The sequence below is a fragment of the Mytilus californianus genome, unplaced genomic scaffold (genome assembly GCF_021869535.1).
Source record: "Mytilus californianus isolate M0D057914Y unplaced genomic scaffold, xbMytCali1.0.p SCAF_6, whole genome shotgun sequence".
In the NCBI taxonomy this organism is placed as follows: Eukaryota; Metazoa; Mollusca; class Bivalvia; order Mytilida; family Mytilidae; genus Mytilus; species Mytilus californianus.
In genome coordinates, this window is record NW_026262712.1 from 7,657,751 (window position 1) to 7,667,345 (window position 9,595).

Sequence of the window (9,595 nt, forward strand, 5' to 3'; positions counted from 1 at the left end):
ACTTTGTTCTTGTAAGGCATACTTTTTTTCTCTTTCCAAAGGACCATTTCATTCATGTGTCACTCTAATTTAGTAAACACATTTTGCGTTTGGGTCCTTGAAGCATGACGTATCGGCCAATGGACGATAAGGGAGATCTGTTAGATTTTTTTTTTTTTTTAATATTTTATGTAGAGGTTCAAAGAATTCGATATTAGGGGTTTTCACATATGGAAAATGCACAGACTAATTTTTGCACATTAAAATTACAACAACTAATTTGATTTCATCTGAAATAAAAGGTTTCTGGTTGTTACTGACGATCCAGTTGAATAAAACATACACCTCAATAAAATGTTGACTTTGATTTGATATTAATTTGTAGAAATTCTCAAATAAAAATATGAAATCTGTTTATAGTGTAGTTCGATTATTAATATTGAAGTACTACCTGTGACATTTACTCAAAGTTCATTTAAAAGTGATGTAAACAATTGTTACATTTTATCCTATCGTGCAAAACTGGGGCAAGGGAAGTAGAACTAATAAAAAAAACTGGGTGAAATTAATATTTAAAAAAAGCGACTTACGGTCACAGTCATGTCAATACTTTTCAGCAAATTTTATGCAAGTTATTTGCAAAACTTCCTGTTTTATTGTCATTCAAGGAAGCAGTACTGTATGTTCATATGTTCACTTCATATCTCTGTTATTATGTTTTTCTTGAATATAAATAAGAAGATGAGGTATGAATGCCAATGAGAGAACTCTCCATCCAAGTATACAATGTATAAAAAGTAAACAATTATAGTTCAAAGAACGGCCTTCAACACGGAGCCTTGGCTCACACCGAACAGCAAACTATAAAGGGACCAAAATGACTAGTGTAAAACAATTCAAACAGGAAAACCAACGGTCTAATCTATATGAAAACGAGCAACGAAAAACACTTATGAACCACACCAACAAACGATTACCACTGAACAACAGGCTCATGACTTAGGACAAGTGCATACAAGTGTTTGAAGCACTTTTTAAATGAGGGCCAATCGTTTTGATAGGAAATGACTTCATCAAGGTATACAAATAAACTTTAATTGAAGTGTGATATTTCAATAGTTTGTTTAGAAACATCTTGATTTTTCTTTTAGCTTTATTCTGGAACTAGAAATTGTTCTATTATTTGTATTCTCAAAATTACTTACTAATGTAATTCTTTTTAGAAAAAATATATCAGCATAAAACAATCAATCACACTTAAGTTATGTGTAATTTTAACGTTTATAATACAAAAATCCTTCATAATATGTTAAACCAGGGTTAACTCTAGAAGCAATTTCCATAGCTATAATGATTTAATGTTATGGTGTTTGGAAATGAGACTTTGTCATTGTATTATCCCTTTGTTTAATTTTGAACAAAAGGGAGGAAGGAGATATATTTCAAACTTATTTTAACAGGAACTTGTTGTCTCTTGTTGAATTACTACTTTTCAATGCCGTCCAAAGATATTGATCAAAACCTGATTAACAAAAGACGTAGTTATTTTATTTTTCTATACCAATAGTCATTTTGTTAGTATATTAATAGAAAAAAAAATAGAGAGACAGTATGTGCTGATTTTACCTTGAACTATTCGTCCGATTTGCATTGTTTACAATTTTACAAATTACTCAGTCTATTTGTCCGTTGTTACATGTTTTGGATATATAGACAAAATGTCACACCGGGTACCTTAGCTGTTAGTAGGCAATAATTGTTTTGCAACGTATTGATATCGTTAAGGTCAAATGTCATCTTTTTTCTGATGAATATAATAGTACGACAATTGATTTGAACGATATGTTTAATTTAAGGGGGAAATTGAATAAATAAACAACTTTTTTACGAGATCAACACTTTATTAAAAATAGCCAAAAGTTTTTAATTGCATTATGTTTTAACTGTCATTCAAAAAGGGGTATACGAGGAGTTCCTAAATGTATATAAGGCCAGGTGCAGATGAAATCCATTATGTGCGTAGAGTTATGCATGTTCATTATCTGTAAACAAACATTATCTACGTAGCAGAAAATGCCACAGCTTTCATTTTTCATCGAATTATCATTTCAGATAAATGTAGCACACATTTTAAATAGAAAACTCCTCGAATTGTTCATCATATTTACATTCACGATTGCATGGGAAATATCTTTTTCGTGAGAAAACTTTTTATTTTTCAAGTACGTGTCCACACAATCAACTCACTTATAATCACAATTTTGACTCGTAGTAGTAATTGTTAGTTTACAACAAAACTCGACACCACGCCTTCCGATTAATTAAAAACACTGCAATATTTGTAATGATAATTCACAAAACCGCCTTTCATGAATGTAATACAACGTTCCTAACACTTCATGGCGTGTCTCCTATCTATTAACATTGAACATACAATTAATGTGTTCTTTGATACGACACTATATGCAGAAAACCATATTAGACTTTGACGTTATAAAGTTTAATGTCTTATTTGGTATGTTTATTAAAAATCATTAATTTCTACTGCAACGGACCATAAGTTACCTGTTGTCATCAGAAGTGGCTATAAAGCATTGACTCCTAAGTACATTTGGAACTCCTGAATCACAGACAAACAAAAAGCTTGCCCTGTTTACAGATATTTTTATCAATATATCGTTATTGTGCTTATACATAGAAATTCAATGAGAAAAAGAAAACTTCCTGTTATAAAGAACTTCGTGAAGTTCACAAAATAGTTCGTACTTTTGTTTGAATTCAAAGAAAAAAGATCAACAAAAAAAAACCAAAGTCATGAATATATTGCATCGCATACATATATACAACAGAAAATTAAATCACGGGTGTTGTAAAAGTTTACATGCATTTAACTTCATTTCTTAAGATATTTTAAATGTATTTAAACAATTGCTATGGTTACATTTAAACAACACAAAAAAGATTTTTGTGTTAATGTATATCAGAAAGGTATTACATTCGTCACTTTTGTGAAATTTGGCGCGAACGAAATAATAAAATAAAACAGTAATCATTTTCAACACATAATTAACATGCATTCAGATTGCAAAACACAATAAACCTTAAATAAGATTAGGCTACACTTTATGTCGTTTTTTGTTTGCATGCTCTCCAACGTTCATAATAGGTTTTGCATATCAAATGTTTCGGCCTCAATCATCACTGAAGAGGTGTAGTTTATAATGAGATAATTCCATTGGTGCCATATTCTGGTATAGTCCATTTATTCGATGAATACAAAGTAATTCGTCATTAACATACCAATACTTATGAATATTCATTATTCCATTTATTGATATGAAAACAATAAGTAGATGAGTTTGCTTTCTACTTGGTATCTTTTGACTTTCCTTATCTTTTTTACTTGGTTAAGTTAAACACAGCAGTTATTTAATTTAGGCAGTTGTAATTTTTCCTGCTTGCCGAAAAATTGCAAAACAAATTTCGGTGTTCGGCTATCTTGTAAAAATTATACAGGCCATCCGGATTAATAGCATATCTATGTGTTTATGCTATTTATAAACATAAACATATTTATTTGAACAATAAAAAAATTGGAGATGTGGTTCATGTATGATTGCCACTGAGACAATTATCCACCAAAGTTCAAATAAAATGAATGGTAGTAAGCATAGTCAAAAGTACGGCCTTCGAAAATGACAAAAACTCATACCAAGTAGTCGGCCATAGAAGGCCCCGCCATGAAAAAATGCGATACAATTCAATTAAGAAAACTAACGTTCTAATGAGTAACAAAACAATTTACGAAAAACAAATATGAATAATGAACCAACGTCAACTACTCAAATACAGAATCCTGACTTGAGATAGGCGCATACAGAATGTGGTAGGGTTAAACATGTTTGTGAGTGCTCAACTATCCCCTAACATGGGACAGTGGTGTAACAGCACAGCACAAGAATAAACTATGAAAATCAGTTGAAAAGGCTCAACTCATCAGATCGATACAAAGCAGAAAAAACATCAAACAAAAACACAGAACGGACGTGGAAGAATATGTATCCATCCCTCATCCACAAAAAATGCACTTAGTACAAATCTGATAGTACTCGCAGTTGCTGACAGCTAGTTCAAAGCCAATAACAACTTATAAAACAAATCATGTATCTAAGACTAAAATATCGATCCGTACACATCCAACATCCAATAGATTTAGTCTAAAGACGTCATTAACAGTCAGAGAAACACATGGCCTTGTGCAATGACAAAAACAAAAAGATATCGAATTATTGTAATATCGTTAAAATGGATTTGTGTATAACAATACTGTTTAGTATGATTTCAATTTACAGATAACAAAATCAATATGTGTACCAATAAAACAATATAAACAATATACAATGATCTAAGTACAGTGTTGAATTGAAAAACATTTTAAATTGAGTTTATTTGAAGGATTGATCCGAGCTTGGTAAACAACATCATCTTAAAATTTAGGATGTATTATTTCGTCTGGAATAAGTTGTTTGGAGGTACAGCCAAACTTGCAAACCAAATATTTGTATCTATGAAGGAATGTCGTACAGGTTTTAAGTAATTTGTGGTAACAAAATGACTGACTTAATAATTTACCACTAATACATAGATTACGCTCTTTTTAACGTGTCCTACATTTAAAGACACGATATAATTTAGTGATTTGAAATCCCACCCTCCAATAATTGTAGCAAAAACTATTATAATATATAAACATATAAGAGCTGTGTCTGTTATTTATATTTCCAGAATGATCCTCGTACAAACCCTATTGTGAATTGTCATCTAAGAAGTTTATGAAGAACATCAAGTTAATCTTCTATCGTGTACCGGTGTTTGACCATTGTTTACTTATATATTTGTACCAACAATTCGCAACGTGTTTGCTATTCTTATGCGGTATTTTGATAGATCATGGAATCTAGTAAACTGTAACTTGTATGTGTATCACCTTTCCATCTACCATTTCAGTTTGGTTTGACAATTGAATTATATTCGACCACTCTAGTTCAATCTGTAAAGAAAAGGATGAAGTAAATATATATTATGATAAGCGCACCTGTATTCTTTATATAAGTCATGCATTTTGAAAAATGTCATGTTGGTTGTTCTTTATCAAATGACTTCAAACATATTTGTTAAAGCATTTTTCTATTTATTTGAATCTTTACATGAATATGCAAATACGGAACCTTCCTTAAGATTAATGACTACTACAGAATAGCACAACGTTGATGTATTATTTAATATCAACTTCTTTATCCGACTAATATAACCAGTTTACTGTTATCATAGAAATTTTATCAAAAATTGTTGACATGTTGTTAAAATTCACACAAATTCAGCACTATGCAAGACTTAAATATAACACAATTTATCCTGTTTTAAGTTTCTACTTCTATAATGCTTAATTACTGATTATAGGATCTATTCATCTCTCCCTGACGTCAAACATGTACTGGCAGCGCTGCATCACACTCAGGTGAGATGTATTAAAATGAACAGTGAAAATGTGGATATAGCTTAAAGAGCTTTTGTGATTTTTTCCTTCTTTTTTCGCGTGTAGTACTGCTATGTAAAAGTTCATTTGTATAAAGTATGGAAAAAAATCAAATTATACGAAAAACGAGACATGGTTAATTAAATTGACTTTATAAACATAAGCATGATATTACTATTCAATTGAAACAAATGAATAGTTGTCTCGGTTGAGAATTATCCAATATTTCATTTTGATACTGATAGTGCAAAGAAGAATGTTTCTTTGTTTAACATTAAAAACGTAATGCTATTCAATTAAAACAGATGCTAAGAATTGTCTTTGTTGCCAATGCTACCACATTTTTGTATTATAATACTAACAGGGAAAAGAAGTATATTGATTTGACTAAGATTTAAAAATTAGGTTTAAATTACTTACCTTTTGTTTGTTTCGCACAATTTCATTCATAAAAAATGCAGACTTGAACAATAACAGACAAATAACCTGTTTCCATGAAATTATCAACAATTGTAAATAGATGAACGAGATGGAAGAAATTAAATTCAGTTATTTCAATTAACAACAAAACATCAATATTAATACTTTTTATCAGTCAAGACAATGCAAAAGTTATAGAATACAAATGTACCTTTAACTTATATGATAAAAACATTGAATAAGCAATTTACATGGAACGCATTGAAGCCAACGTTAAGAAGAAACTACAAATGTACATTTAGTTAGTTAACCAGAATAATAAGAAATGTAAATACTAAGTAAAAGCTGTATATAGAAATTAGAAAGCAATAAGCAATTCGAAATAAACGATATAAACATGTAAAACAATAACAAAATGCCTTTAAACCTATGAAATAGTAATAGTTTACAATGTTAGCAAGATTGACTTCTAAGTAGTAGTGATCTACTTATGACAATTCCCAACTGAGTGAAAACGGATTGGTTCTTTCAAATATCATTATATTTCTTATGTAATGCTTGGTTGCTTTCATAGACGTTTATTCCATTTTATCAAAACATCATCAAAACAATGTATCGTTCGTGCTGTACTTCACATGTTAGGTGCATTAAAATACAGATACAAAAAACTAGCAGATGTAGTGTTACTCTTTAAAATATGGAGACAAACGATATATGAACATTTAACGTTAATCAGATTGTGCACTGTAAAATCAACATTAACTCTATTTTCTAACGCAAACGACCATTTTTCAGTTATTGTGAACATGTACGTGATTATAGATGGTTATATACATACCTGATAAATTGAACATAACTATACTGTCAATCCTGTTGGTATCGTTATACAGAATAGTCGGCGTGGATCCTGGTGTTTTAGTTACCATTACCAACTGATTGTCATTTGCATAATATATGTTACTACCGACGACACTGATAGCTAAGTAGCTTCTACTTATGTTTGTTGAAAGTATTGTTTTAACATCAGAGCCATCGTCTTTACATGATTTCATGTCACCATCGTGATTAATCCAATACAGTCTGTTTTCTTCAGTGTCTACAATATGTTGAAACAAGTGGTGGATAAATTAAAATTCATTCTTACAACAATAATATATAAATGTAGTTCAGTTATTTTATTTATAAATATGGTGTTAACGTCACGATTGATTCGCCTAGATTAACGACGAAGTAATTTAATGTCATAAATGTTTACAAATTCTATCACTTTATGTTCCACCAACGTGTAGGTAAAAAATATTTGCTCAGAACTTCGAATGTTCTGAACACTAGGCCGTGAACAAAAAATGTTTTAAACACTATGACAAAATATCTGCAGAAAGTATGTCAAATGACGATGAGGACATATCCACAAATATAAAAAAGAAGATGTGGAATGATTGCCAATGAGACAACTCTCCACAAGAGACCAAATGACATAGAAATTAACAAATATAGGTCACCGTACGGCCTTCAACAACGAGCAAAGCCCATACCGCATAGTCAGCTGTAAAAGGCTCCGAAATGAGTTCATTATTATGATCGTATATCAATATGATATTGTTTTCAGTAACTGTCAAGAATTATAAATTGGGAACACACTTGCCAACACATCTCCATGTGTCATATAAAAAGGCACGCATGAAGTTACATAGATTTAAAGAAATTTGTTAAACAATGTTTTAATATCTAAATGCCTGTTACTCCATTTTAACTTTAACACAAAACTTTAAAAAGGCTACTCTGTATATAAAGTATTTGTTTTATCTAGGATTATGATACTAACGTAATTATATTTTCAAATTTCATTCTACTAAACTATGCAACGTTCGTTCGTTTAAAAATAAGATTATAATGCAGTTCAAACATTTAACCTACTTGATTCATGGATTACTTAACTTTATGCATATGATCAATAAATATAATAATTTAAGAACTCGTCCAATTGTCAAACAATTATGTTACCAGCTAAATTGACATTAGATCAAACACTGTTCTGCAAAAAGGAAATAACGAGTTCACCAACATTCCAACTGACTCTATATTCAAAAAATTCCATCTGTAACAAACAACAACTTTTAGCTGCCTCTTTACAAGCAGAACAAAATACATTGACAGTTTAAACTATGTACTCGCTTCTGAAGCTGCGCAAAACACCTTACACATATAAATATATTTCGTCTCAAGTCTGCCACTTCTACAATGTCTATTTTACTTACAAGTACATGTACACTGAGTACAATAAACAAAAATCCTGGTAATAAATTGTTCAAATAAAGCCTTTGAAAATAGTAGAACTAATTACTTATGGAGTGTCAAAAATTATTTGGAAATAATTGATAGATTTCATGCAAATATTGGTGATTTCGAATCTTTTCCAAATTTAGATGTGTTTACCCTAGATACAACTTTATGTCATTATCGTATAAAGAAAAAAATCACACACCTAATTTAATGGTTTTAAAAAGTCAGAAGTCAAAATAGATATGTTCAAACTCTTTTAAGTCATCTTTAGTAACAACAAACAAAAGAACTATGTCAAGTGAACTCGCCTTAATACTATATCTGCCCTTGAATTTTTACTAGATATCATTTTTGTTCGCTATGTTGATTCCGTATATCGTAAAATTATCAGAATTTCAATGGGGACTAACTGTGCACCACTTATTGCGGACCTGTTTCTGTATTGTTATGAGTTACGATTTATGACTAAAATCAGCAAAGACCCACCGAAACAATATCTGAAACACAAATTTAATAACACTTTTATATAATTGGATGCTATATTGGCTCTCAATAATGACGACTTCATTATGTACACTATAGATATGTATCCTGCTGAAACTAACTTTAAAGAAACTGCCCTTTTCTGGATCTTGATATCTTTATCTTTAACGGGACAAATGATACCAAACTTAATGATAAAATATATGACTTTTCCTTTCCTATTGTTAGTTATCCATTTTTCGATGGTGACGTTCCCCTGTTACCATCTTATGGCGTGTATATATCTGAACTAGTTCGATTTACTCGTGTATGTAACAAAGTATTTGATCTTAACAAAATAAATCTCTGTATGACTGAACAATTATTGCACCAGGGTTTTCGATTCAGAAACTAGTCAAAACATTTACTAAATTAAATCATCGGTACAAGGACATTAACATGCAGTCATTTTATACGTTCAGGTATTTCACATCCAATATTTAATAGCAATATTCTTTACAAAGCACACACATTTCGGCATTCACTCTTATGGTCTTTGCATCGAACAAAAACACATTTGTTCTGAAACCAGTTGTTGGCGTGATACGGGTTATGTTCTTATCATATATTTAATGATGGTGTTGTGCTCGATTTTCACAAGATGAAGACAGAATTTTCCAATCAGTTTTATTTAAGTATGGAGTTGGCATGTCAGTAACTGCTAGTATTCCTTTGTTCATGTATGTATTATTGTCATTTTGCTATGTTTCTTCTGTTACCTATTATGACATTCGACTCGGAATTCTTTTAAACTGAGTTTCACTGTGTGTAGTGCTTTGTGTTTGTGTATTCTACATTGGCTATAGGTATAGGGAGAGCGTTGAGATCTCACAAAACATGTTTAACTACGCCGCA